Raw genomic sequence first — 22,971 nt, forward strand, 5'->3', positions numbered from 1 at the left:
AGCTCAGATGGGGCGCGTCTTCACAAGGTGTCTCCGCAGCTCGCTTAACCACTTAGCAGTGGTTAGAGTCATCCCAGGTCAGGACCCAAACTCCTTCTGGGCTATTGTGGACAGCCAAGGGAGAGGGAGGCTGAGCTGTGCACCCTGCAGTCCCTGTGCGTGCAGTGGGCAACTCAGGCCCTGCGACTGTGCTTTGTCTTCATGGTTTCTGGTCACCCACAGGGTGCCTTTCGGAGTTTATCTTAACTCAGCCAGTGGTAGAATGTGCTCTTACTGAGGCCAACTCCTCTGCCTCCTGGTCTCTCTGCAGGATTATACCAGTTTCCCAAGGCCATGGCCACCCCTCACCCAGCCCTCCAGGGAGCAGGACAACTACAGGTGGACATCTGTCCCCACCCTCAGGCCCTCGTCCACCTGGCTATGCGGTTCACTTCTCCCCTGCATGGTTCCATGCCCTGTAACGCAGATCTGCTGGCATAGGAGCCACTGTCTGCCCAGGGCCCTCTCCCACTTGTCCCTGACTTGGTCCCCAGGACACAGCCAGGTACAGAGTGGCCACTCAGCACCTCCCAGATGTGACCCTTCCCTGGGGCCACTATCTCTTCCTCCTTTCATTAGCTGAAAATAGGTATCAGGACTTACTTTAAAGGCACTTGATGTGAGAGATCCTGTGAAATTCTCACTTCATTTTAAACCCCAGCTTAATCAGACGGTTTTTCTTGGAGCTAAACACTTTCATCCTTCGCCTCCTTGGGGAAATGGGCAAAGCTGAAGATCTCCTTGCTGTTGAATCCATTTCTTCTTCCAGCCTCCTTCCCCTCTCTCATTGCTGTTGCATGAAAGACCTGCCTCCTCTCTGGATCTGTTGGTTAAGCAGAGGCACCTGCACATAGGAAGTGGCTGGGATGAAGGCCTGGCACTGGACTCTTCCTCTGCTCTCCCAGAATTTGCACTTAACTGGTACCCACAAATTACTCACCCTGGTTAGGACCCTCCAATTTGGGCATTTTTTCTTTTCTTTTCTTTTCTTGAAAGGCAGGGAGACACAGAGAGGGAGATCTTCCACCTGCTGGATTACTCCTCAAATACCTGCAGCAGCCAGGGCTGGACCAGGTCAAAGTCAGGAGCCTGGAACTCAATCCAGGTCTCTCCCATGGATGACAGGGCCTCAGGTTCTTGAGCCATCACATGCTGACCCCCAGAAAGCACATTAGCAGGAAACTGGATTGGAAGTGGAGGAGCCAGGACTTGAACCAGGCACTCCGATGTAGGATGTGGGCATCCCTAGTGGTGACCTAAGATACTGTGCCAAACACTTGTCCTGAATTTGGCCACTTAGGAATTTCATGCAATTCCAAAAAGAGCAATGTGTTTCAGGAAAACATGAAGATGCATTGAGATTTGGGGAGAATTTTTGGTAAGGTGGAGGTATCATGATTGCCCAGTTGCAGGAGAGTTTTGGCTTCAGGCGACAAGGGGACACTGGGCAGGCAGCCTGAAACTCTGGAGCCTACACAGTTTGTCTGCCAGAGCTGACCTGTGACCTGTCATGGTCGAGGAGGCCAAAAAAGCAGGGAAAACAAGACAGCTACTGTGGGCATCAGGAGAACTCAGGAGGCAAGCTGAATGGCCAAGAGGAAACCAAGCTGGGTCCCAGAAGCCCAGTGGCAGCTGGCTCCTGCAGGAGGCCTGGTGATGTGACTGAGTCCCACAGTAAGACACCTGGGCTGTGATGCCCTGCATGTCCACATCCTAATTACTTGTTAACCGCACATTTACACTGAATATACTTCTCTGTGTGTGAGGTTTTTGTACGATGCCAAATGATAAATAAAATAGTCTCTTTTCTCTTAGTTGGCCAAAGACTAGTAAAAACTCTATTGTGGACACATACCAGCCCGGAGCCCAGTGTTTTCAAACCATGCTTTAGGGAATCACAAGGAATTCAAGTCAACATATGTATTCATCAAGCAACAAACACATCCGAAGGACAGCGGCGCTGATGAAACAAAGCAGTGAAGCTCAGGCACATGTCCTGGTGCTGGGCTCTGGCCTTTGGCCACCCTGCTCATCCCTACACCCAGGGCTCCTTCATTCATGCCCGATCATGTGGCAAAGGTTCCACTGATCAATGAAACAGCACCCTGCCACCCCCAACCCACTCAGGCCTAGGCCCGTGGCCCCAGAGCCCTGCTGCTGTGGCTCTGTACCTGCTCTCGGCCTATGGCTTTGCTTTGGGTATGTCTCTCAGTATCCACGGACTTGTCCAAGGGCTGAGTGTACAGCCATCTGCCTGGTCTTTCCCACCAGCTGAGACCTTAGAATCCAACCCTGACACCAATCACAGGACAAGGATCCCACCAAGCCACCTCAGTACCCTCCCCTCTCCAGGCCTTGGCCAATACACTCACCCAGCAGGGGGAGGCGTGGAAGCAGGGTGGGTAGGGAGAGTGGCTCCTGGGACAGGAAGGAGTCAATGCAGGTGAGGTCCAGGGGCGCTGAAGCCATGCTGGTGCATCTGCTCCTGGCCGTCTGAACTGGGGCATTGGAGAACAGTGTGAACTCCTCCTCTTGACATTTGAAAACACGGGAACAAGTAGAATAAGTTACAGGGCTGCGTCCTAGGCAGGCTCTCCTAGGAGCAGGCCTAGATCTCCTTAGTTTCTCAGTCCATGGCTGCGAGTGACGGGGGGCACAGGTAGTCTCACAGGTGAGGCCACACCCAGTCGGAGCTGCTGAGAGCAATCCTGGCAGTGAAGGGGTGAGGAGGACCCTGGCAGAGTGAGTATAGGGGATGTGGTCCCTACTGCCCCTGCAGGAAGAATTTCTCACATGGGTTGGAAAGTATATTCTTCCTGCTCCAAGCACATCTGATGTCTTAGTGTTGAGTGTACAATGTCAACTAGTAACCCTGGGGGTGGGGCATAGGTGATCCTCTGCAGCCCACACTCACGCCTCGTGCACAGCGCCGGGGCTTGCTTCCCCCACAGCACCGGCACACATGCTGCTGCTCACACAGTGAAGGTGATCAGGAGCTCCTAAGGGGGTTGGAATCTCAAAATCCCCCAGGAAGGGCAACCAGGCTCCAGAACACCTTCTGTGGGGCGGCTCCAGGGCCAGGTTGTGAATGGGCTGGTCCCAAGATTCACAAATCCACTGTGACGTGTGAAGCTGCCCAGCGCACCATCAGAGCAAGGCAAACTGGTTGCAGGTGCTCATTGTTAAAGCTGTGGGCAAGCTTTCCACTGAGGTTCTTCGGGACCTGATGCTGTACTCGCTGTACCAGGGAGGCATCCATTTGAAAGGCGTTTCTCAGGGCCAGCACTGTGGCATAGCGGGTAAAGCTGTTGCCTGCAGTCCTGGCATCCCATGTGGGTGCCAGTTCAAGTCCCGGCAGCTCCACTTCCAATCCAGCTCTCTGCTACAGCCTGGGAGAGCAGTGGAAGATGGCCCAAGTCCTTGGGCCCCTGTACCCACGTGGGAAACCCAGAAGCTCCTGGCTCCTAGCTTCAAGTCAGTGCCTCTCCGACCATTGTGGCCAATTGGGGAGTGAACCAGTGGATGGAAGACCTCTCTTTCTCTCTCTCTCTCACTGCCTCTCCTCTCTCTGTGTAACTCTGACTTTCAAATAAATAAATAAATAAATCTTTAAAAAAAAAAAAGGAAAGAAAGAAAGGTGTTTCTCAAGGCCAGTGGTAAGCCAAGTGTGGTGCTGGGGTGTGTCACAGTGGTCCAGGTCGAAGGTCCCTGATGTGGGATTGGGCAGGTTGGCTTATGAAAGACATTTCACAGGAGAGCGGGACAGAGTAAAGGCCGAGTGGCAGATAATTGGGATTTCTGACTATGACACCACTCACCTGATCACAAGGTCTCCCTGGAGAAGGTGCCTACCAGACAGGTAGCAATTTTTTTTCCTAAGATACAGTTTACTCTTTACAACCAGGGTCCAGAGGTCCAGGCTTCAGAGCGGCAGCAGGAAGCAGACACTCCAATCTGGTTTTGGGTAACCTGGTGATAAAATCAGCCTGTAACGCCGCCCTGGCCTGAGACACCACACTGCCTATATCAACTAGCGCCCTGGAAATAGTAAACAGGAGAGTGAATTCCAGGGGGGAAATTTTAAATAAGATACACATGGGACAGGCCATAGAGAGTTTGTCAAGTTAAATTTGGTACATAATAGCATTCACTCTGTATCCAAACCCAGCTTGTGCAGGCATCACCCTCCTGCTGCACCTCAGTATGGCTTGCAGTTATTCTGGTGGCCACTCCCCTGACCTCTACCTCCACCGCTGCCACCACTGCCTCGGATCCCCCGGCTGTGGTTCCTGTGGTCCCCAGAGCCATACTGCTGCTGCTGATGGACCTCCTTGGGCTGGGCCACCTTGATTTCACACTTGCTTCCACTGATGGTATGGAACTTTTTCTCCAGAACCTTCTTCACGGGGTCTTCTTTGAAGGTGATAAAAGCAAAACTCCATCCTTTGTTCGACTTTGGATCCATTGGAAGCTCAATGGCCTCAATCTCCCCAAACTCGCCAAAGCACTCCCTGATCTTTTCCTCAGTAGCTTCAGGATTCAGACCCCCCACAAACATCTTCTTCACTGGGTCCTTCTTCATAGCCATGGCCTTTTAGGGTCAATGACATGGCCATCCAGCCTGTGCACCTTCTGGTCTAGGACCTTCTCCACACTGGTTGCGTCTTTGAAGAGGATAAACCCAAATCCTCTTGACCGTCCAGTGTTGGGATACACTTTTATTGTGCAGTCAACGACCTCGCCAAACTTAGTAAAATAGTCCTTTAAATCTTGTTGTTGATATCCCAGCTCAGACCACCAACGAACATTTTCCCTTTGTCCTCCTAGTTCTTGCTGGCATTTATCTGGTCCCCCTCCGCGCCATTCTGATTCCAGCTCTGGGCCCCGCGGTCCCGCCTCCGGCCCCTGCTGCCTGCCCTGGTCCCGGCCGGGCGACTCCCATCGGGGGCGGCCTGGTGTCCGTTCTCAGTGGCGCCCAGGCTCCAGCCCTCCCGGCCTGACCCTGAGCTCCAGCGGCGGAAGGTCTCGGTGGCTGCTGCCTCTGCAGCCCCCCACAAGGACGAGGCCTGGAAGGGTGGTGCCCTGGGGACCCCTGCTGCCGCTGAGCCAGGCCCCCTCCCCAGCAGGGCAGCGTCAGGCGCACCTGGCCCCCCCAAGGGCCCCGGCGAGGAGCCCCGAGTGAGGAGGCACAAGCATGCCTCTGAGTCACCAGGGAGAGACAAGGGGAAGTTGTCTAAGCTCAAACCCGCCCCGCCGCCTCCCCCATTCCCAGTGGGGAGAGCCGGGAAACCCTCTCAGAGCCCGAGCCAGGAGGCGGCTGGGGAGGCAGCCCTTGGCACGAAGACAAAATCCACAAGCCTGGCTGTGGACACAACGAGCTGTGAGGCTGCCGAGCCCGGGCAGCCAGGGGACAGCCTCAAAAGGCCTGTGCTCCCGTACCAAAGCCACAGTCCGCCCCCAAGCCCTCAGGGACCCCTGCCAGGTCGGCCCCCCCCGCCTCGCTGCTGTTGGCGGCCGACCAGCCTTCTTCCACCTCCTTTATCCTGCTCATATCCACGCGCGTGTCTTTTAGGAAAACCCGCCAGCCCCCAGAGCGCATCACCAGCGGCACCATCTCCCAGGGCGTGGTTCTGGACAGCACCGAGGCCCTGTGCCTGGCCATCTCCAGGAACTCGGAGCAGATGGCCAGCCACAGCGCCGTGCTGGAGGCCGGCAAAAACCTCTACACGTTCTGCGTGCGCTACATGGATTCCATCCAGCAGATGAGGAACACGCTCGCCCTCTGAGAGGCCGTCAACAAACTGGAGAACAACCTGTGGGAGCTACAGATCTGCCTGGAGACAGCAGGCGGCCCGGCGGCCACGCAGGACTTCAGCAAGCTACTCAGCTCCATGAAGGATATCAGCGACATGGTGCAGAGGTAGCAGGAGCCAGGCCTGCAGCCCACGAGGGCTTGCCTGCGCCGACGCCCGTGCCCACGCCTGTGCCGGCTGCTGGCCCTGGCTGCCCGGGTTGTGCACCAGCTGTCCTGCACCAGCCCCACTGCCCCCGCCCTCGGGGAGGGCCTCCGTGGACCGCGGCTGGCACGCTGGGCGGCTTCAGACCGCACCTAGTCCTCAGCCAGCTGGAGAGGTCGCTCCACTCGGCGTCTTCACTGCGGTTTCCCTTATGGCCACTGGAAGCCTGCGACGGAGGACCCCCAGGCTGGGCAGGCTGAGCGCTGCTGCCAGGCCTGCTCTGCACAGGGGGCACACAGGGCCAGAGCCAGCCAGCTTGCAGGCCCCGGGCAGGCGGGGGCTGGGGGGGTGAAGGTGGGGGTGTTCCTGCCATCTGTCCACGCCACGTTCCCAGGCCCAGTTCCTGTTCTCATGTGACGTGCACTGCGTATCCTGGGTAGGAAGCTTGAGTCTGGAGGGTGGTAGGGTCGCTGTCCTGAGGCAGTGGCTAGCTGGGTGACTGGCTGGGGCAGGCCTGGCCCCATGCTGTGGAAGGATCTGCATTCCTGACCAACACCCTCCCCCTCCTCATCTGAGACAAAGTGGATCCTTGTAGGGCCCAGTCCTTGGCGACAGGTGCTGACTTCTCCAGGAAAGGAGCTGCCGCTGGGCACCGGCACACACAGGAGGAGGGTCTGAGCAGAGCGTGTGCACCCCTGAACGGGGCGGGTGTCTCTTACTTAATTATTGTGAGCCACACTTGGCCTGTTGTTTCTGTGGAGTCATCCGGGAGCCTTAGGAAAACCACAAACCAAATCCCAGGGAATGCTTTAAAGAGCCGGCCTTGGTGTCTTCCCAGGGCTACTTAAGGTGCGAGCTAAGGTGTGGAGACCCTGACTCCTCCTTGACCTTGACCCAGAGCAGCTGGTGCAGGGAGTGGGGCCCCTGGGGCCGGCAGCCCTGCACAGCCCTTATTTGCACAGTGACCACCTGAACCTGTGTCTTAGCTCCCTGGGGGCGCAGCGGCCTTGCAGACCCAGAACAGGCCACAGGGTGAGAGGTCCTGGCGTCACCTTCTGTTAACATGTGCCACTATATTTTGCATTTATACCTTGGTATTACACTCTTTTATAAATAGTTTCCCCCTGTCCTCCATCTGGAATGCCTATGGTGCCCCTTCCTCTCTCGGTCCAGTTACATTTTGTTTCTGTATATGACTCTCTTGTGTTTTTTAAATAAAGAACCATTTACAACAACAACAACAACAAACAGTGCTCAAATCTACGTGGACGCCAGGCCACAGCAGAGGAGGGCCTTGCTTGTCAAGGAAGCCTGGTTTGAGCCTCATTTGAGCCTGGTTTGGGGAAAAAGGAAAATAAATGGATGACATAATTTCAGGCCTGGCACAATGAACAACCTAGTTGGAAAGAGGAAACATGCATATATACAGCACTAAAACTTAGTTATAAATGATTTTGAGAAATGCAACCCCTCGAGCCAGGCTGTGGGCTCTCAGCTACCACAAAACTGCGCCTCAAGGAGAAACTGGGATGCCTTAAGCAAGACCCACCCTGGGACCTAATTAGAGGTTGTCCCAGCCGTCTTCAGCTTCCAGTGCCTCCTGCAGCCCATCAGCCTCACACCCAGTCTGCTGTCTGAGGGGGTCAAGCCATCTGCCCTGGGAGTCAGGACAGTGGCAATTCTAGGTCACATCAAGGAGCTTTGGGCCTGTGCCTGGCCGGGTTCACCAAAACTTTTAAAAATGTATGAGGCCCACGTTGTGGCACCAGCACCCCATATGAGTTCAGGCTCAAGTGCTGGCTGTTCCACTTCTGATCCAGTTCCCTGCTAATGTGCCTGGGAATGCAGCTGAAGATGGCCCAGGTACTTGGGCCCCTGTACCCAATGTGGAAGACCCTGATGGAGTTCCAGGCTCCTGGCTTTGGCCTGACCCAGCCCCAGTTACTGAGATCATTTGGAGAGTGAATCAGCAGATGGAAGCTATTTCTATCTCCTGCTCTGTAACTCAGACTTTCAAATAAATTTTTTTTGACAGGCAGAGTTAGACAGTGAGAGAGAGACAGACAGACAGAAAGACAGAGAGAATGGTCTTCCTTCCATTGGTTCACCCCCAAATGGCTGCTACAGCCGGCACTCTGCACCAATCCGAAGCCAGGAGCCAGGTGCTTCCTCCTGGTCTCCCATGTGGGTGCAGGCGCCCAGGACTTGGGCCATCCTCCACTGTCTTCCCTGGCCACAGCAGAGAGCTGGACTGGAAGAGGAGCAACCGGGACAGGACCGGCGCCCCAACCGGGACTAGAACCCAGAGTGCTGGCACAGTAGGTGGAGGATTAGCCTAGTGAGCTGCGGTGCTGGCTGTTAAATGTTTTTTAAAAAAGTGATTTATTCTTAAGTACAAAATAACATAATTTAGCCCAGGCTCACTTGCATAAGGGCTAAAAAGAATGTTAACAAACTCAGCCCAAGGTCTGGTGTTAATGCTGGAAACTTTCCTTCAGGGGGTGAATCTCAAGCCAGTTTTTAAAGAACATGGATTGCAACAAGGAAAATGCCTCAAAATGAGGAGAAGGCACCAGCACATAGAGACACAAGACTCTCAGTCGGTTCTGTTTTAAGACAAAAAAAAAAAATACTATGCATGGAAGGGTGGGGAAGTCACAGAGAGAGAGAGAAGAAACAGATGGGGGTGCGGGGAGAAGAGGAAGAGGAGGAAGGGGAGGAGAGACTTCTCATTTTGTTTGAGGACACAGCCCTTAGGAAAATAACTGGAAATCGGAAGATGCATTGGCATTCTCTTTCTGCCCTCCCTGTATGGACAACTGGTGTCCAGATGTCTGCCCAGCTCCGGTGGCTAAGGTTAGTTTATCGAATTAAAGCGATTACTGCAGGCAGTCACTAGGAGTCCATTTGCACTCTCTCCTCGATGCCCTCCAAACCCTGCATCAAGGGGACAGGCTCACCTGCTGACCCTGGAGGCTATTTATATCCTCTTGATCTCCGTGTGATTAGTAAAGGCAATTAAGCAGCTGGAGCTGGGCCAATCCGAAGCCAGGAGCCAAGAGCTTCTCCTAAGTCTCCCATGCTGCTGCAGAGGCCCAAGGACTTGGGGCATCTTCTCCTTTTCCAAGCTACAGCAGAGAGGTGGATCAGAAGAGGAGCAGCCGGGACTTGAACCAGCATCCAAATGGGATGTAGGCACTGTAGGCGGGTGCTTAGCCTACTATACCACAGTGCCAGAACTGGGTTTACCAATTTTTAGAGATTTATTTATTTATCTGCAAGACAAACAGGAGAAAGGGGGAGAGCTAGATAGAATGAAATGCAATGCAGAGATGCTCCATCTGATTCATGTCTCAAATGCCTGTGGCAGCCATGGCTGGACCAGGCTGAAGGAAAGAATCCAACAACTTGAGCCATCTGCTGCCTCCCATTACTACAGGAAATATGGCTTAGAAGCTCTGGGTCTTGAACCAGGCACTCTGATATGGATGCTGATGTCATATTGATGGCTTTACCCATGGTCCCACGATGTCTACACCTGCCTTCTTAAAACATAAAAAGTTTATTGAAAAGCAGCATTACAGTGAAGAGGCAGAGGATGAACAGTGGGAGCAAAGGGAGAGGGAGGTGGTGGTGCTGGGGTGGAGAGAGAGAGAGAAATACCTTCCATCTACTGGTTCACTCCCCTAACGCCTGCAAATTCAGGGAAAACCTCCTGGCTGCCTTGAATATTTTATTTTTTATGATTTTTATGTTCTTATTTGAAGGACAGAGATACAGAGAGAGGTAAAGACAGAGAAAGGACTTCCATCCACTGGTGCACTCCCCAGATGGCCGCACTGGCCAGAGCTGCGGGGATTCAAAGCCAGGAGCCAGGAGCTTCTTCCAGGTCTCCCACATGGGTGCAGCGGTCCAAGGACTTGGCCCATCTTCTACTGCTTTCCCAGGCCATAGTAGAAAGCTGGATTGGAAGAGGAGCAGCCGGGATTAGAATCTACGCCCATATGGGATGCCAGTGCTGCAGGCCAGGGCATTAACCTGCTGTGCCACAGCACCGGCCCCTGAATATTTTCCCTTCCTGTACTTTGGACTCTAGGCCAGAATCAAAGTGTCTCTCTTAGAAGTCCAGCCATGTGCCAGCAGGTCTTGGGACTTCCTACCCTACAAGACCACATGACACAGTGCCTTATCCCATGATGCCCTTGGGAGCCACGGGTCCACAAGTGCAGATTCCATTAGCATCCCCTCCATTATTCTGATGAGTACCCCCTTCCTCCCCCTCTGCACTCCAAGACAGCCACAGAGGCACACTGACTCCATGCCTGCTATCCCTCCCCCATCACTCTCCAGCCTCCAGGTCTAACCCAGTCCTGGAGGCCACAGGAAAACAACAGGAAAAGCACACTATGTTGCATTTTCAAAGCACCTGACCCAGGCACTAGGCTTTTAAATACAACCTCCAGCAGGTTCCTCATTAATGGCTCCACCCTGGCTCTGCACTGTGTTCTGTACCTGCGTCTTTAACAACATTTATTACTGAGCCGGCGGTGTGGTACAGTGGGTTAAGTCCCCAGGCGTGATCCCAGCTCAACAAATTAATACTTGTAACAGTGAAGTAATGGGACACATGGTGTGATTTATGACCGGATTTATTTATTTATTTTTGGACAGGCAGAGTTAGAGAGAGAGAGACAGAGAGAAAGGTCTTCCTTCCATTGGTTCATCCCCAAGTGGCAATTATGGCTGGTGCTGCGCCGATACGAAGCCAGGAGCCAGGTGCTTCCTCCTGGTCTCCCATGTGGGTGCAGGGCCCATGCACTTGGGCCATCCTCCACTGCACTTCCGGGCCACAGCAGAGAGCTGGACTCGAAGAGGAGCACCCGGGACAGAATCCAAGGCCCAAGCGGGACTAGAACCTGGGGTGCCGGTGCCGCAGGTGGAGGATTAGCCTAGTGAGCCACGGCATCGGCTTCTTTTCTTTCTTTTTTTTTTCACTAATGACTTCTTAATACATTTCCGTGAGGAAAGTGCGTGGACGCACATGCACACACACACGCTGGAGTTCAGGGCACCACAGCCTGACAGCAACAGCAGCTCAGCGAGGGGCCAGGGCAGAGGGGACACAAAGAGCTCCCCCAGGGCAGCGCTGGGTTCTCCTCCGGACTCTGCTGCTCCCTCAGGATCCGGGCCAGAGAGACCCCGGGAAGAGTGGTCCACGGGCAAGGGAGGAAGGGTCGGGACCCCCAGAGAGAACGGAAGCCGGAGCTCCAGGTGGCAGAGCGATCATTAAATCCACCGAGGGGAAACACCACAGCTGGGAAGGGCGGGGACACGGACACGCGGGACAACCCCGCAGCGGGACCCTGGGGCAGCGCCTGCACTTCTCAGAGTCCGTTCTTGTGCGTGAGCACAGAAGTCACCGCGTGCCCGGCACAGCCCCGCCTTCCTCCCCTTCCACACCCAGGGCGCCCGGCACCCTCCCCCGAGTCACAGGTCCTCCGCCAAGCACCCCTCCGTGCTCCATTCAGCCTGCACCGCGCGCTCCTCCCAGGGCCCCAGAGCGCCCAGAGCCCCACCCCAGGGCCTCACCGCGGCCCTCAGCCTCCGGAGCCGCCGCGCTCCCAAGGCCACGCCCACCGCCGCGCGGCCCGGCGCTTTCCCGCCCTCCGCGAGCCCCGCCCACCCGCCCGTTGCCCTCAGCCCCTCACACAGCCCAGGCCCCTGCGCCCCGAGGGCGCCATCGATGACCCCCAGTCCGGCCTGCAGGCCGCCGAGGGCCCTGGGGGCTGCCGCCCCCCTGGGGAACCCGGATGCGGACCTGCTTCAGAAAACAGAGCTGTGGACAATGGAGGACCCCGCGCCAGGGCTCCGGAACAGGGACAGCGGTGCGGGGTCACTTGAGGGCCGCCTTCCGGAACCGGAGTCAGAGGAGAAGACAGGGAACCGCGGACGCGGGGCGGACCCGCGCCGAGGGACAGGGTTCCAGGAGGACGGGCGCCGGCCCCAGGCTCAGGACGCCGCTCCTCGGGAGGAGGATGCGGGAGCCGCGCCCACAGCTCCCGGGAGGGCGGGAAGGGCCGGCCCCCTGGAGGAGGCCGCGGGGCTGCGGAGCCCGGGCGGCAGGGGGCGCTCTCCGGGACCACAGCCTCCTGGTGTTTGTAACTCCAGGCCTTTCATTCTTACTGTTGTGTTTATTCATTGGAGAGAATTACAGAGAGGGGAGAGGCAGAGAGAAAGGTCTTCCATGCTCTGGTTCGCCCTCCAGATGGCCACTACAAGGGGTCTCCCAGGCAGGAGCAGGGCCCCAAGCCCTCGGGCCATCTTGCATGGCTTCCCCAGCCCATTAGGAGAGAGCCAGAATGGAAGAGGGGCAGCCGGGACAGGAACCAGCGCCCATGGGGGAAGCCGGCCCTGCAGCCAGAGGCTTAGCCCACCAGGACACAGCACAGGCCCGTCCCACGGCGTTTTCGGTGCTGTGCAGAGAAACTGACTTGAAACTTAGCAGACTCCAGGAGCTAGAATCCTGCTGTCTTTTCTCTTAGAGAGAGGAGGCCTTGCCTCCTGCGTCCTGACTTGTAGTTTATAACTTTGTTGCAGGCAGAAGTGTCTGAGGGTTAAAGTGCAGTTAAGGAAGTGGGGTTAAGGTGGCGGCAGGTCGTCCCCCACTGTCTTGGGCTTAGAGGCTCTGGAGCTGGCGCAGTCACACTAAGGAGAGGAGCCCAGGAGCTGCAGCATGGGGGGGACAGGCCATGCACAGAGGGGCAGGGTTGGGCAGCGCGGTGGCACAGCGGGTTAGATTCCCAGCCTGCAGAGCCCGTCTCCATGGGGCCTGCTCCACTGGCTCTGCAGCTCTCTGCTGGGGCCTGGGAAAGCAGTAGAGGATGGACCAAGTCCTTGGGCCCTTGCACCCACATGGGAGACTTGGAAGAAGCTCCTGGCTCCTGGCTTTGGATCGGCACAACTCTGGCCATTGGCCATTTTGTGAGTGAACTAACGGAATAGAAGACTCTCTCTGGCTTGACCTCTCTCTGTAACTCTTTCAAAATAAATAAAATAATTATTAAAAAAAATAAAAGAAGCGCAGTGTCCGTGTCCCTGGGGCCTCCATTTGTTCACTCATCTCTTCCCTGAAAGGTTGATGCGCCCAAGGCAGCTGAGAACCCTGGGGTTTGAGTCATTCAGTTTGTTTTGTACCTTTTCTCTCTATCCTTATCCTCTCTTCTCATTGTGTGTGTAAGTGTGTGTGTGTGTGTGTGATTATTTGTTTATTTATTTTAGAGTTAGCACAACAGAGAGAGTGAGAGACAGAAAAAAGTCTTCATCTGTTGATTCACCCACCAAATGCCTACAGTGGCTGGACCTGGGCTGATCTAAAGCCAGCAGTTTATCCAGGCCTCCCACGTGGGTGCAGGGCCCAAGCCCTTGGGCCATCTTCCACTGCTCTCCTAAACAATAAGCAGAGAGCTGAATTGGAAGAGGAGCAGCCAGGACACGAACTGACTCCCACATGGGATCCTGGCCCTGCTGACAGAGGCTTCCCCTATGAAGCCACAGCCAGGCCGCATCTCCTTCTACTTTAAATCAGATGTGGAGAAATCCTGTCTGAACCCCGTGCTCACATTAATGAGATTGTAGGGATGTGTGGGAAAGAAGCTTTCCTCCAATAGGGGTGAAAACAAAATCTGTGTCTTTGTGCTTTTTCCACATAAACTCTTAGGTGGTTTTTCTAGTTCAGTGAACAATGTGCCTAATATTTTGGTGGGGATTGCCTTGAATTTGTCATTTGCTTTGGATGGAGTGGAAATTTTCATCATGTTAATTCATGTAATCCATGAACATGGATGTCTTTCTAGTTTTTGTGTCTGCTTCAATGTCTTTCATTGGTGTCTTGTAATAGTCATGGTAGAGAAAACAGTAAGAAATGGACAAGCAGGAGTGCTTTCTACATGGCTTGGCACATGTTTTAATGAGATGTGGGGGCAAAGCATCAAGGCCTGTCTGTGTCTAGTACACAGTAACTACTCAGTCACATTAGTTCTTACCAGTCCATCACCATCTGCTCTTTCAGAATCTTCCTCCTTGTCTTAGAAACATGGGTAGCTGTTCATAGTGTAATGGACTATTCTGCTCACATATGTTAATGTTCTTCTAATGATTCAAATGTTTAGTATTATTAATGTCTCAAGGGGCATCATCTACATATATTTGGTATGTCCCTTATTAATTGTGAAGGTACTTCTCCAGGTTGTATCCTGTAAAGGGACTTGCAAGATCAAAGTTCTGGTACATTCCTGATGGTGCTGTTCTGGCCCCATTGCCTGGCAAGAAGATTTTCCCATTCACATTCACAGCCACTGATGAGAATGTTCTTTTCTATACCCCCTTGCAGAAACTAGACAGCCCCTGTTACCTTCTGTTAACTTTTACCAGCACTTAACTCTTTGTTGTGAGATTTTATCAACTCAGATTACACTCAATAGGACTGGAAAGGCTGCGATCAATGGGATGGTCTGTGTTCTCTTGTATTGGATGACTGCTCTGCTCTGAGATAATCAGACTACAGCAATGCGAGCACACGAGTCTTGCATGGTGGACGCCACTGCATGTTGGGTTCCTGCAGTGTTCTGGATTTTGTGTCTGAGGCCCTCGTTTCTCTGTTGCTCTTTCCTTTCTCTCTGCTTGCTTCCTTATTCTTTCTTCCCACTGACCTTGGGATTGGTCTGCTCCTGTTTTACTAGGATTTTGAGATACTTCAATAGGTTATTGGAAGTCTTTCTAATTATTTGATGTAGGAGCTTAATCCCATAACCTTTCCTCTGCATACTACTTTTAGAATTTCCCATCAGATTCAGTGTGTTGTGCTTCCATTTTAATTGGTTTCAGGGAATTTTTAAATTTCCCTCTTGATTTCTTATCCAGCCTTTATTTATTTGTATATCTTTGGAGGTTCTTTTGTTGTTGATTTCTACTATTATAGCATACATTATAATTTTTTTGAATTTGTAAGATTTGCTTTATGGATCTGTCTTAATGAATGTCCCATGTGCAGATGAAAAGAATGTATATTCTGCAGCTGTGGAGTGAAATATTCTGTAGTCATCTTTTATGGCCATTTGGTCTGTAGTAGCTTCTCTCTGATGTTTGTTAATTTTTTTTCCAGGTGATCTCTTTCTATTGATGAAAGGTGAGTGTTGAAGTCCCCCACTATTACTGCATTAGAATTCATGTGTCCTTTAGATGGAATAATTTTGTTTTATAAATTAGGGTGCTGCAGCAATGGGTGCTGTGGGGAGCAACTCGGACTATACTGTTACTGGAATTAAGACTTATTCTATACATCTGCTCTCCCACAATATGGCGCTGGGAGAGAAGAAAACAGCTTCTACACCGCTGCCTCCAGTTCAGCCAATAAACTGTAGGACTTGCTCCTGATTGGAGGAGAGCAGCGTACTCGGCGTGTGGGCAGCCGAGTTAGGATTGGCGGAGGAGGACTATAAAGGAGGAGAGAGACGGCATGCACCAGGAACATCTAAGGGGAACATCTAGCTGAAGGAACACCTGTGCAGCCCCCGAGAGAGCCGGCCGGCGGTGTGCCGCTCCGCTGCGGAAGTGGGGAATGTGGCCAGGGGGAACTGCCCTTCCACGGAGGTGGAAGGGATAGTAGCCAACCCGGGAAGAACCAGCAGCAAACCCGGGGAGGGCCGAGCAGACGAAAGAACAGCGCAGGGTCCTGTGTCATTCCTCCACGAAGAAGGGGAGCGACAGGTGCATATGTACTTACCATTGTCACATCCTCTTGTTGAATCAAACCCTTGATACTCATATAGCAACCGTCATCTCTTGTTCCAGTTTTTATCATCAAACCTATTTTATCTGATCCAACCATAGGTACTCTTGCTCACATCTGATATCCATTAGCATGAAGCATCTTTTCCCATCCTTTCCCTTTCAGTCTCTGTCTTTACTGGTGTGTTTCTTGTAGGTGACTTGTGGTGGGATCTTGGTTTTCATCCAGTCATCCTGTCTGTATCTTGTAACTGGGTAATGTTGTCTGTTGACATTCACAGTTATTATGGATAAGGGATGGCTTAGAGCTTTATTTTTAAAAATTTCATCATTTTATTGTGAGTACCCTATGTTCTTTTTCCAGTGGGTTTTCTGTCATGCGTCTTGATGGTGGCAGTGACTCCTTACTCTGAGTCACTTGCAAAGGCTCTGGGACAGGAACTGCACAAGGCAGACAGTGTTCCTGTCTCAGGAAGACCCTTTTCCGGCATAGGAGCCTGATGGTCTAGAGGTGATCAGAGAAACTCATTCTGTGTCTGACTGGGATCACTACTTGATCCTTTCAGTGTTCTTTGGTCCTGCTGTGTCACCCAGGGATCAAACTGACTGAATATAAATGATAGATCTTTGTACCAGAGTGACTCATGGGGGAAGCATATTCTCCAAATGGCCAAATGATGTCCCTGAATAACAAATGAGAATTCCTCAGTTCCTTGGATGTCACAGCATCAGATACACTTACCCAACCAGTAAAAGTGTTTCTACCTGTGCAGAAACTTCTTGGTTTGATAACATCCGATTTTTCCAATTTATTTTGCTATCCATGTTCTTTTGGTCTTAGCCCAAAAACTGTGTTGACTCTGCCCATTTCTTAGAGCACTTGTGCCATGTTTTCCCCTGTTAGTTTCATAGTTTCAGATCTTACATTTAGATCTTGGATCCATTTTCAGTCGATTTTTGTAAATTAAAATCCAATTTTCCCAGTCCCATTAAAATAGATGTGTATTTCTCCAGGGAGTGTTTTTCACACCTTTGTCAAAAGTAAGTGGGATGTAGCTGCATGAATTTCTAGGGGTTCACTTTTGTTCCATTGTCCTATGTGTCTATTGTTATGTTGGTACCATACTGTTTTGGTCTCAGTAGCCTTGTGGCATATCTTTAATTTTGAACTGTGGTGCCTTCAGCTTTGGCTTCATTGTATTAAGACTATTTTGAGTATTCAGAGCCTTTTGTGTTTTCATAAGAATTTTAAGATTTTTTTCTAATTCTGTGAGGATGTCATCAGTATTTTGATGGGGACTACATTGAATCTCTAAATTGTTTTGGGTAGTTTTGATATTTTAATAATATTAATTCTTCTAAATCAAGAACATATGCAGGAATTCCATAATTTTGTGTCTGCTTCATTTTCTTTCATTAGATTCAAGGTGTTTGAATTTTCATTGAGGAGGACTTTCACATCCTGGTTGAACTTATCACAAGGTAATTAAGTTTTTGTATCTGTATAGAATTGGATAGCACTTATCAATTCTCATCAAGATGGTTGTGAGTATATAATAAGATCATTGATTTTGGAATTCCAAACTGTGTAGCTAATAAAGAATTAATAATCCAGAACATATAAGGAATGGAAAAAACTTCACATGTCATGTAGATGCCTCAAATTTGGAAATTTGGACTTTCCCTGGATCAGGAAAGTGAGATGTAAATAAGGCATTGAAGGCATTTGTTAAGTGTAGATGCTTTGTATGATTCCCTTCCATCTGTGCTACTCTGACATTAAACAAACCGCTTATCTGTCCCCAGTGTGCAGGGGACATAGGGTGATAATGACAGTGACTCTAATTCAGCAAGGGCAAAAATGGAGCCTACAAGGAAGTCATGATTCCAAGTTTTCAAGTTGAGATGGGCAAATCCAACTGGACTTCCTGGGATAGCTTTCAAGGCCGAGGACTAATCCTCTGTGACGTGGGGCCTTGCCTCTGGGTCTCAGCCTGTGATACTTCCATCGTCATTTGATCCAGTAATCATCCTTTCTTCTCACACTCCTCTGATGTTTGTCCTCTTCCTGGTGTCAGCAGCCTTCTCTTGGTTGTTTTGCGCATACACCTTACCTGAGTCAGTCTGCAATGCCCCATGCTTGGCTCTGACCACTTTCTACCAGGGGCTGTTCTCACGATCTCAGGCACCTCAGGAAAATATTTATTGACCTGATTTCTGTTGGTCATTGTGGTTTTTAATTTTTTATCTTTGCAACTAGCAGCATTGCCTAGCAAAAAAGCTGGGTCCACAGAGGTCCAGAATGAATCTCTATGCTGTCTGGCTCCAGGAGATAAAAATAAGAACATGGATCTCCACACAGAAATGACCTCCATGAGGTCTGGCACTCTCCAGCATTGCAGCTGAGGAGAAATCCTGAGGGAGAATCCCAGAGGTAAGGGACCGCACAGGACAGGCAGGGCTGTGTTAAATACTCGTTCACCTCGTGTGTTCTCTGCTCCCATTCTATCACCCAGTGGTTGAAAACAGACAGAGAATACATAACGGGACAATAGAAATGTGGGAAAAGCTGTGTCCAAGGAATGACCCTCATACTTTTGTTTGTTTGTTTTTAGCAGCAGAAATAGCAGTGCTTTATCCGAAGTCTACAAAACCCAACAATGCATTCTTGGAAGACAAGAGCCATGCTCAGCACAGGGAAGCTGGAGGTGAAAGCTCATGGGGTGGCCCTCCTACCATCAGGTGCTGTGGTGCTGAGACAACCTCTTAGTCTCTATGGACCCCAGGTTCCTCATTAGTGAGGTAAAGTGTGTATTGTTCCTCTCTGAGATCCTGCTGCTTAGGTTCCTCTGAGTCCCTGGGGAACCACACGTGCCCTGGGAACTGAGGCTGAGAGCTGACCTAGTCCCTCCTCTGTGTTTCCTCTCAAATCTGGAACTGAATACACATCTTCACAGGAGCTCAAGGGCCCAAGAACTTGAGCCGTCTTCCACTGCTTTCCCTGGCACATCAACAGGGAGCAGGATCAGCTGAAAGTGGAGCCGCTGGGACTCCACCAGCACTCATAGATGGGGCCAGTGTCTCAAGTGGTGGCTTAACCCACTATGCCACAGTGGCGACTCCTACATCTATTTAGGCATCAGATTTTTTTTTTTTGACAGGCAGAGTGGACAGTGAGAGAGAGAGACAGAGAGAAAGGTCTTCCTTTGCCGTTGGTTCACCCTCCAATGGCTGCTGCGGTCGGAGCGCTGCAGCTGGTGCACTGCGCTGATCTGATGGCAGGAGCCAGGAGCCAGGTGCTTTTCCTGGTCTCCCATGGGGTGCAGGGCCCAAGCACCTGGGCCATCCTCCACTGCACTCCCTGGCCACAGCAGAGGGCTGGCCTGGAAGAGGGGCAACCGGGACAGAATCCGGCGCCCCGACCGGGACTAGAACCCAGTGTGCCGGCGCCGCTAGGCGGAGGATTAGCCTAGTGAGCCGCGGCGCCGGCCAAGGCATCAGATTTTAAAATTTCAAAAAAATCCCAGTTATGATCATCCACTCAAATGGAAACCTTAAAATTTGCAGCTTTTGGCACTGGCATTTCATTCAGCAGTTAAGTGGCTTTTGCAATGTTCACATCCTATATTTGATTGGCGGGGTTTGAGTCACCAAAGGGTTTCCTGTCCAGATTCCTGCTAATGTGCACCCTAGGAGGCAGCATATGCTGGAACAAGTATTAGATCTCTTAGTTCTAAGGGTACAGTTTAACAACTTGCCATAGGATGCCAAAATCCCTTAAGCTGCCTGATAAAAAGAGCGGCTTCAGTGTTATAGAGTAAATGCATAGGATTAAGTTGTAAAGAGAACATATCGACAGGATCAAGTGTTAAAGTGATCATATAAATAGGACAAAGTGTTTGTAAATAAAAAATAAATAAATAAATGGAAACAATAATAGAATTCAAAAGTGAAGGCTGTAATAAGAAAAGTGGTCCATACAGCAGACTCATCAAATGAGTAGCACTGTGAACTCAGAATATCCCCATAAGTCATTCCAGTCTGGCTGGAAAGCCCAAGAGAGCATTTCAGGCATGGAAATCTAAGATCCTTTGGCAAAAAATGCCCTACACATAGGACACCTGTGGGTGAGAATGAAGTGGAAAGAAGTGGCCACTATGAAGGATGCACATTCCCTGAAGGGAGGAGAGAGCTGCCTCTTTGCTCATGGCCTTGTCGAGCTAGGTGGATCCAGAAGGCTTCTGTAGCTGAGGCAGCTCATGTCAAGCACCCTGGGTGAGCACTGAGGTCAGACATAAGAGTGTGATTTGTTAAAGACACAGTGAGAGCCACTGTGCACTGCCCTCTGTCCTCAAAGCTGCATCAAGGGACCTAATAGTAGAACTGTTCTCCAGAATCACTTCCTTTTAGTGCATTAAATGGAGGATATTCTTATGTCTCATAGGTTATAGTTCTGTCTAAGAGCTCACAGCAGATGTATCATCCGTGGGTTCTTCTTTGAAGACAATTAAGTTTCTAAAAGGAAAGAGGCAGGAAGAAAGAAGGGAAGAGCAGAAGGGGGCAAAAAGTGAAATCCCCTTTGAGAAGCAGTAACCTTGGACAGCCTTTTGCTAGGCTGCTGAGTAACAGTTCTCTTAGTTTTCTTATTCCATTCTGTCTTTTTTTCTTTCTCAGACTAAACAGGAGAGTTGGAGGAGGAAGAGGGGGAGAATAGGTGGGAGGGTAGGTAGGTGGGAAGAAGGACTATGTTCTTAATGTTGCATTTATGATATACATACAACATTAAATAAAAAAGTTAATTTAAAAAAACTCCTTCAAATATGTAACACACATATTCCTCAAAATAAGTATGTCATCATTATATAAATAGTTGAATAATTATATATAAATATATTATTAAAAGGCAGGCCAGTGCTGTGGCTCACTAGGCTAACCCTCTGCCTGCGGCACTGGGACCCAGGGTTCTAGTCCTGGTTGGGGCACCACTTCTGTCCCGGTTGCTCCTCTTCCAGTCCAGCTCTCTGCTGTGGCCCGGGAGTGCAGTGGAGGATGGTTCAAATGCTTGTGCCCTGCACCTGCATGGGAGACCAGGAAGAATCACCTGGCTCCTGGCTTTGGATCAGTGTAGCACACTGACTTCAATGTGCCAGCCATAGCAGCCACCTGGGGGGTGAACCAACAGAAAAAGGAAGACTTTTCTGTCTCTCTCTCTCTCTGTCTAACTCAGCCTGTTAAAAAAAATAAAAAAATAAAAAGGATTAGGTTCTTCCCACACATTGGCAGAATAAATTGGAGTTCTGGACAAAAAATGTCACCCTAGCCAAGTCTGACTGTTGCATGCATTTGGGGAATGATACAGTGATGGTACACATAGCCTTGGTTGTGTATGTGTGTATGTCTCTCTACATCTGGATCTCTACATCTCAAATAATTATAATTAAACAAAAAACATTTTCATTTTCATAAAATGTTTCATTTTATAAATTACTTGTTTCATCCAAAGGGCAAAAGGACAGAGAAAAGAGATCTCCTATTGACTGGTGTGCACCTAGGAGGCCTGAGCTAACCTGGGCCTGGCCAGGCTGAAACTTGGACTGGGTCCATCAGGATCTACCACATAGACTGCAGTGACACAAGTACTGGAGCCGTCACTGCTGCCTCACCGTGTGTGTACTTCCAGGAAGCTGGAGGGGAGAGTAAAGCAAGGACTTGGTCCCAGGTGTGGGGAGCAACTTGGACTAGACTAACTTACTGGAATTAAGACTTATTCTATGCATCTGCTCTCCCACAATATGGCGCTGAGAGAAAGAGACCAAACAACCTCTACGCAGCTGCCTCATCAGTTTGACATCCTGCAGGAGCTGATCCTGCTCCTGATTGGAGGAGAGCAGCGTGCTTGGCATGTGGGCAGCAGAGTTGGGATTGGTGGAAGAGGACTATAAAGGAGGAGAGAGACAACAACATGCACCAGGGAACATCTAAAGGGAACATCCGGATAACAACTGAGCAGCCCCCGAGAGAGCCGGCCGGTGGTGTGCCGCTCCCCTGCGGAAGTGGGGAAAGTGGCAGGGGGAACCGCCCCTCCACGGAGGTGGAGGGTCGGTAGCCAACCCGGGAAGAACCAGCAGCAAACCTGGGAAGGGCCGAGCAGACAAAAGAACAGCGCAGGGTCTAGTGTCGTTCCTCCGTGAAGAGGGGGAGCGACACCCAGGCACTCTGATTCAGGTGTGGGCATCCCAGGTGGCATCTTAACTGCTGTGCCAAATGCTTGTGCCAATTTCAACCTCTTAGAAGAAAAAATAGTACAAAGTATTTTCAACTTGAATTTACTACATCTTTTAGGTAAGATACCCAAACTGTACGTAATAAAAGAATAAATTCATAAATGTCCCAATATGTTCAAATTTCCTGTTGAAAGTCATTGATAAGAAAATGAATATACAGGCCAACATAGGAAGAAAACATTTAGAAATTGCATACCTGATATAACAATTCTTTTCAGAGTACCAAAAGAGCTCTCAAAATTCCTTTCTAAGAAAATAAAATGACCCATTTATCAGGAAAGCTTAAAATTCATCATTTCAAACAGTTAGAAAAGCCTTGAGATCTCTTTAAACAGCAGGTGGGGTGACTTCCTAACAGCCCTGAGAAAGGAAGGCTTGTTGGGACACATTTTCTGTCTTGGTATTTTTATACACATACATGACTATACAAGCGATACATGCTTAGGTGATTTGGGGACACAGTCTGTGGTGTCAGGGAAGAATCTATAACTATGAGACTGGCAGATGGGTAGGTTGTCCCCACCAGTGGGGGTCTTGTGCCTCAACCTAGCTTAGGCCCCTGGAAGGCAGAGTTCCAAAGATTCCATGACACGCTCCACCTTCTAATTCTGCGATGGCAACGGCAGACCGTTAGCTGCCACACAACAGCCAGTCCTAGCAGAGACTGAGCTACAGGCAGTGCCTTCAATCTAGGCTTTGGCAGTTTTATCCTTGTTTGTCCAGTGAAGAACTTCCCAGTGTTGTCGGGCTGTGGATCAGGAGTTTCACATCAGTAAGTGAAGCTGGACAGTTATTGTCACCCCTCAAGCCTACCTGAAACTCTTGGATGTCATTTGTTTGACCCTCGCCTGTGTTTGGGTTTGCTCTCCCCAGTCCCTGTTGTCCTGCTGTGACACACCATCAGC

The 22,971-nt window shown here is 50.8% G+C and overlaps 1 pseudogene; it reads right to left on the bottom strand.

Moving 5' to 3' along the window:
- Positions 1-4,237: 4,237 nt before the first annotated feature.
- LOC138850349 (heterogeneous nuclear ribonucleoprotein A/B pseudogene) lies at positions 4,238-4,847 on the bottom strand (annotated as a pseudogene).
- Between the last annotated feature and the right edge of the window lie 18,124 nt (positions 4,848-22,971).

Source organism: Oryctolagus cuniculus, chromosome 7, assembly GCF_964237555.1.
Source record: "Oryctolagus cuniculus chromosome 7, mOryCun1.1, whole genome shotgun sequence".
Taxonomy (NCBI): Eukaryota; Metazoa; Chordata; class Mammalia; order Lagomorpha; family Leporidae; genus Oryctolagus; species Oryctolagus cuniculus.